The following is a 7,629-nucleotide window of genomic DNA, read 5'->3' as shown; positions in this document are numbered from 1 at the left end:
TATCTACACATACATATGTGGACACATATATACATATACAGAGAAAAACCACATCCCCCTCCCTCCCCTGCCCCCAGTCACCCAGGCTCTCTCCTCATAGGAAACCATTGCTGTTGGATCTCATGGATCCTTCCAGAAATCATCTGTGTATTTGCTCTTGCGGCACATACACTATAATCTAAACCACGTAGTTTAATTCAAGCTATTGCAGGATCCTCAGGCTTCTCTTGCGTAAATGCTGTTGTAACATCTTTAGTACCAGGTCTCATAGGTCTTAAGTCACTTTACAATTTCCAAAGCACCTTACCTCCACATATCTCACCTGAATCCACGACAATCCAGGAGGTAGAGAAGGCAATATCCTTATGTCCACTGTGCAGGTCAGGAAGCTGAAGTTCGGGGAGGTCGGCTGCTTGCTTAAGACCCCACAGTGAGTGGCTGATTGGGACCAGACTTGAATGCAACTGGCCCGACTCCCCGGGCAGACGTGTCTCACTGCTTCCCTGAGGCACAATACCTCACTCCTCCTATATTGTGTTGAGTATAAAGCAAGTATTTAATACAAAATAATTGACCTGGTGAACCAGGACTGTGTGTATGCCTGACTAATCCCAGCAGGTCGTGGGACAGGTTGTAGGTATTAAGGTATGTGTGTGTGTGCACACATATGCTCACACGCACAAGCTCATAGTCACCCCCGATCTCCCCCCTCCCCACACCCCTCAGACTCCAGAAGAGCAAACACAGTACATGTTCCTCATCGCTCCTCATGGCTTCCTCGCCCATGGAGAGGGAGGGGTGTAGCGGTAGCTGGGAAGGGCCATGTAAGACCGTATTAGGTTCATCAGGGGCCTTTTTGCCCCCAGTAAAGATCTTAATTTTGTGCCACCATAGTATTACAAAGAAGGAGCATACGCGTCCACCGGGGCGGCGAGGGAATGTGTTTGAGACCAGGGCCTGATCTGAGCCACAAGTCCTGAGGGGCCTCTAAGAACCTGGCAAGATAGACCTTAATTCTTGGCTCATGGACACCCCTACTGCCTTCAGATGACACCTGGAGCCCAGGAAATGGGGGCGGTGGCAGTTTCAGGGCCTGGGAGAGCTCCTGCGTCTCTTCAAAGTGCCCCCTCTCCTGGGCCTGGATGACCTTGGCCAGAGTTGACACCAGTTAGATGCCCATGTGAGACCTAAGATGATAACCTCGCCAGCAATCTGTAAGAGGTCCCTTCCTCAGTGTACTTGGTGGCCTTTTATTGAGAACATTTTGATGGTACTGACTGTGAAAGAAAGACAGGCTTGGAATCAGAACACCAGGCTCCAAATTCCCAGCTCCGGGGCCAAGTGATATTAGGTAAGTCTGTCTAACCCTCCGAACCTCAGTTTCTTCAACTCTAAAGTGGGGATCGCTCCTATAATCAATTCACTGTGCTGGATGGTCGCGTGGCTGAACTTGGGAAATGCTTTGTAAGAGGTGATATGATGTGATGTACTGATATTACTGTCAGCATCAGAGAGCAACTAAAGTGGATTCCTGGGGATCCGGAGCACCTGGGGTGGAGGAAAGACAGCAGGGAGGCAGAAAACAGTGCCCAAAGCCCTGGAAATGGACACCAAGCTTGCGTGAAAGAGTTAGGACATCTAGTGCGGCACCAGCTGGTTACTCAGGGCTGGGGATTGTCCTCAGCCTTTTTGACTTTGCTGTTGGCATTTTCCCTGCTAATTAACATGTCATGGGGGTGGAGAGGAAGAAAAATTCAAAAAAATTGATTTGTCTATTTGCCAGCACATCTGGGGAAAGGCTGGGTGTGGGAGGTCAAAACAGGCTAAAAATCAGTGTTTCACATTCTCAAGGAAACACACAGAACTGTGGGTTTCAATTCTCTGTTGCTATTGCTGATGAAAGCTCTAGGAAATTGAGGTTTAACTGCAAACCCTCTAGGGAGCAACAGGGATATAGAGAGAGAGAGAGAGAGAGAGAGAGAGAGAGAAGGCATTTAAAGCTCTCCGGCTTTGTCAGGGAAAGGGTGACTCAGGGACCTCTGGCTTGTGCTTAGGGAGCTAATTAATAAGTCATTTATCTATCTATTTATTCATCCATCCACCCAGTAAGTGTGGATTGAGCATCCAGATTCTATCCAGCCCTCTCCCGAGAGTGTTTTGGGTGTTGCAGGGAGAGAAGACAAGGATTTTGCTCTCTAAGCATCCAGACTCATATTCAAAACAATGAGAACATAACTCAAAATTGAGTCTGCAACTCACTAAATGGCAACATCTCTGTATCAGTTAGCTTTTCTGTGTAACAACTACCCCAAAGCTTGACTTTACGAAAACAACCATTTTTTCAGCTCACAAGTCAGTGGGTTGATAATTTAGGTTAGGCTCAAAGAACTCAGCTGGGAAGTTCTTCTGGTCTTATCTGTGCTCACTAGTACATCTACGGTCAGCTGGAGCAGATTGGTCTAGGATGGCCTCATCTAGAACAGTTTACCTCTGCTGCACATGGTCTCTTATCCTCCAGAAGATTAACCTGGGCTTGTTCATGTGGTAGATGCAGGCGTCTGAGAGAGAGTGGAGAGGTCAAGGTCCCTTCAGGCTCAGGTTCAGAACTGGCAATGACGTCATTTCCTCTACATTCTATTGGCCAAAGTTGGTCATGTAGCCAAGCACAGATTCAAAAGGTGGAGACATAGACCCCAGCTCTTGATGGGAGGAGATGTAAAGTCACCTTGCAAGAAGGGTACATGCCAGAAGGGAGGAATTTGGGCTACTTTTGCAAACCATCAACCACACCACCCTTCTAGTTGCTCAGGACAAAAGATCTGGAGTCTTTGTCTGTCATGTCCCAGGTCCAATCCATCAGCAAATCTGGTTGCCACTACCCTTGACATACGTTTTGGGTCCGATCACCTCTTCTTCCCTCCGCCCCATTCCCACCTTGGTCCAAGAAAGCATCGACTCTCTCTTGGTCCCTGCTTTTTCCCTTTTATCCCTATAGCCTGTTCTCAAAGCAGAAGCCAAAGTGAGTTGAATCTTGTCACTTCTCTGCTCAGACACCCTCTTTTGGCTCAATCTCGCTCACGGTAAAAGCTAACGTCCTATAACGGCCAATGAGGTTTTGCACTATCTGTTCCCCTGAGCCCCCAATATCTGTTTCACCTAAACTCCTACCACTCCCCCCATTTCACTTTGCTCCAACCACACTGGTCTCCGATGTTCTCCCCAAAGCCAGGCATGTTCTCACCACAGAGCGGTTAAATGTGAAGTTCCATCTGCAAGGAAAGCTCTTCCCTGATCTTCATGCTCCTTCAGCTCTTTATGCAGAAGTCACCTTCTCAGTGAAGGCTCTCCTGGCCATCCTATCTAAAGTTAAAACATCTCCCACTCATCCCCTTCCCTGCTTCAGTTTTCTCTGTAGCTTTTAACATTATTGTCAATAAATGATGTATTTTTTTACGTATCTACTTATCGTCTAGACCAGTGCTGTACCATAGGAATATAATGTAAGACACATACGTAAGTTAAATTTTTCTAGCAGTCACATTAAAAAAAGAAAAAGAAACAGGCGACATTTGTTTTAATAATATATGTTATTTAGTTTCACGGATTCAAATCTTATCATTTCAACATATAAGTAATTTGCAAAGTTGTTAGGATTTTTTTTTTTTTTTGCATTATTTTGTTGGTACTAAGGCTTGAAGTCTTGCTAATATTTTACTCTGGCAGCCTATATCAATTTGTTCTAGTCACATTTCACATGCTGAACAGTCACAGATGGTAACTACCCTAGACAGTGCAGAACTTGACCATCGTCCCATGAGGGCAAGGATTTTTGACCGTTAGTCATGGCTGCATCCTTAGCACCTAGAATAGTGCCTGGCACATAATAGGCATGCAGTAAATATTTGGTGAGTGGATAAGTCAAGTTCAAAATCAAATGCAATTGCCAATCAAATGCATGTGACCAGATAGTTTCATATCCAGAAAAAGAGCTGTCTGGCTATCTTCATTCTCAGGGTGCTGGCGCAGACCTGTGAAAGGAGTAAAGTTAGCCTCTCTCTCCCAGCCTTGCCACCTCACTCAACATCTCCACGGTTGTCCATACTCTCTGGACAGACAGAAAGCCTTGCAAGTCAGTGTTAGGAGTTTATGTGTTGCTCTCTTGGGGGTATTTGCCTCTTGAGCAGGAGAGAGAGAGAGAGAGAGAGAGAGAGAGAGAGAGAGAGAGATGCTTAATCTAAATCCAAAGCAGTGACTCTCTCCTGGAGAATTTTTGGCTCTAGTGGGAATGCTATTACTGGACCATGACTCTCTCTGGGTTCATCTCAGGAGCAGGAGGCTAGCCAGGGTGCTTCTGTTGGCAGGGAGCCCTGCGGTGGCCTGTTGCTGGGTGGCCTGGCCACTCTTCCTTGCCTGGCACTTTGCTCCAGACCATGCTTGGAGTTCGATGGGGAGAGAGGGGACTTGGGAGGAGCGAGTGTTCTCTTAGCCCCACCTCTGAAGCCAGCCTTGGGCAGGGACCGGTGGTGGGTGAGAAGCATTTGTCCTCTGTAAGGCACTTCCACAGATGGAGTCTCATAGTGTTCCCTCTGCCAGGTGGGCAGGTGAGGCGCTGCATGCTCATTTTGCAGATCAGAAGGCTGCAGCGCAGAGTTAGGAAGCCAGGTGCTTCCGCTGCTCTCCTGAGGGCTTCCCCGGGGCCATCCTTCATGGAAACAGGCACAGTCTTGGCCTGCAGGGGCTGTCAGTCCAGCTGGAGTGATTTGGTTGAAGGGACATTGGCCTAAACTGATCACTACACAGGATATGAAGCAACGAGCTAAATGGACAGGAGCACAGCTGGACCAGGCCTGCCCGGAAAGGGCCACTCGGGCAGGGAGAGGCAGCCACGGTTACAGGCCAAGCCAGGGGCAGGTGAGGGGATGGCAGAGTCACCTGAGGTGATTTGAGGTGGGCCTTTGCTGCTGGGATTTGACAGTTCTGAGACACCTATGGCTCTGCCTTCCCCAGGCATCTCGTCCTCTCTTACAGCTGTCTCTCTCCTGCCTTCCTTTCTCCTCTCTCGCATATTTCATCCAACATCCCCTCTCACTGCCTTCTCTCTGTCTTGTGTGTCTCTGTCACACACACATGCACGCGCGCGCACACACACACACATGCATACCACACCATACCCCCAGGTGTTAGACTGAGTTGTCCATGAGCAGTAAGGGTTGGGAATCTAATTTACTTGCCTCTGGCTCCCTCTGAAAGCAAACAGATATGCACTCACTGATGTGATTTGATTTCTGGGGCACAGGGAGGCCGGGAGCTCCCACAGTGCCCAGACTCACTGGCTACTGTCTGAAATCCACCGTTACAACTTCATGATGCGATCTTGCCAAAACATAACTGCTGCTGAGAAGAGCCACAGTCTAAACTTTTGTCCTTTGCAGTTCAGAGCGAATGGGTCCTGAGAGAGAGCCAGGCTTGGAGCAGGGCAGAGGCCAGCAAGAGGGCTTGTTGTCAGAGGAAACACACACAGTTCTCCTGGGGGAACGGGAGGCAGGGGAGTGATGTTACTTTACCATCAGTCCTGTCCCAGATGTCCCCAGGGCCTTTGTGTAAGTGAATCGTGCATCTGCAAACCTCAGTGGGAGGAGTCCCAGTCGAAGTGGGTTTCTGAAGCTGGTCTGCCTGTTCGGGGCAACAGGCGATGCTAACGTGGCTGTCCTGCCACTTCGTGGAAGTTGTCGGGGCTTGGGGATTTGCTTTATTAAAAAAATTTGTCTTTATCAAGAATAACTGAACTCATAACCTAGGAGGAACTACACGTGGTTTGCAGCCATCGCCATGCACAGCACAGACCCCCACCCGCCTCCTGGGTCAGGAATGGTCGGAGGAGGGGTCTCTGGCTCTGACCTGCCTCTTCCTCTGAGTTAGCGGGTTGTGATTCACACCGACTATCTTGTGTGCTGGGCCTTTGTGGTCCACATTGGACTTGTAACTGGGCCTTGATACTCACTGAAAACTCCCAGTCTTTCTGTTTCCGTTGTCTCCTCGGTTAGTCTTTCTACTTTACATCTTAGTTCCTTTAGTTACATTTGTTCCTCTGCAAACCCACCAGTGCTAAATGCTGGGAGGCAGCTGTTTTGCATCCTACCAAGACTTTTAAGCAAGATGCTACTTCCTGTATGAGCAACTGTTCATATTCATTCATTCATTCATTCACTCATTCATTCAGCAAGTTCTTACTATGTATTAGCATCTGTGCCAGACACTAGGGATATAAATAAATGAGACAGACAGAGCCAGGTCCCGCATTGATCCCCTCGACAAATTTTATGGCTGTGGCGAGAATGTTTTTATACCTCTTTGGCACTAAATGGAGAAAAGGTGTATTCTGGGATGGATGATGCCCAGAAGACTGTCCCATTGCCCATGGGGGTTTTCTTCTGTGATTACAGCCTGTTTCTAGCCAGGTACCCTCCCTACCTCCCACCCCCACCACTGCTTTCCCCTACTTCTGGCCCCTGACAGCAACTGGATCCAAATACTGGCCGTTTGATGCTTGCTAGACGTTTGCTGTTTGATTGTATCATGCCCTGGGTGAGTAGGCTTCCTTGCCCATCAGTATCTTGAGAGCCAGGAATTCATTTTCTTGGAAGAAGCTGAGCTTTTCATTAGAGATCAAAGGCTGGCCTTGGGGAAGCATTCACAAAGCTGTTCTTGGCTGTAAGGGATCCCTGAGGGCATATCACTTCCTTTCCAGGCCCCTTGTGTCCTCCAGTGGTCAGGGAACCGAACTATGGAGAGGGAGGAAAGCAGACCTCTGGCAGCCCAAGGAGCCAAGCCAGAGAATAGGCCTCTTGGGGTTGATTGGACTGGAGCAAAAGAGGTTAAACCAATTTACCTGGAGTAGGTAAGGAAGCCAGGAAGGACAGCCGAGGAAGCTGGGTCCTGGCCAGATGGCCCATTCTCCATATTCTTCATCTCTGATTTGTCGGATCTGTAGTCAAGCAGTTAGTTCATGAAGTATACCCCAGACCCCTGGTCCTGCCATTCAAGACTCCCCACAACATACCCTCACCCGTCTTTCCTGTGTTACCTCTCCAAGCATCCTGCATCTGAATGAATCACAAAGGATGCGTTTCCTAGTCACACGGAACTTGGATGCGTCCCAGGCTGATGAAGTCAGTATGGGCCATTGGGAGGCTCAGAAGATACAGGAAACAGAATTCCGAGCTGTATCAGTGCAGCGGGCAGATGAGGCTCCTGGAAGAGGGCGCCACATTGAGCATAACAGGGGGTCTGTCTTTGGACATCTGCCTGTGGCCTGCATCTCCTCCTTGCACGTGGGCTCAGGCTTCTAAACTTGGGCCCCGAGTACTCAGGCTTGCTCTCTCCTTGCTGCCGTGCTCCTCCTTTCTTTCCTCCATCACCCAGGCCAGCGTCTGTGCCTTCATAGACCAGTTTGGCCTAACTACGATCAAGCAGGGGGTAGATGTTGCAGTGAATGTGTATCATCTCATGGTGAGCTTAGAATGGAACCTGGAGGTGTTCCAGGCCATCTCCTACACTGGTGCCCATGCTCCTCTGCTGGGCAGTTAGTTGGCCTCTGCATAGACATCTTCAATGATAAGGAACTTTGAG

Source organism: Pteropus vampyrus, unplaced genomic scaffold (genome assembly GCF_000151845.1).
Source record: "Pteropus vampyrus isolate Shadow unplaced genomic scaffold, Pvam_2.0 Scaffold3, whole genome shotgun sequence".
NCBI lineage: Eukaryota > Metazoa > Chordata > Mammalia > Chiroptera > Pteropodidae > Pteropus > Pteropus vampyrus.
The sequence above is the reverse complement of the archived record's forward strand: the minus strand, read 5'-3'. Positions refer to the sequence as shown.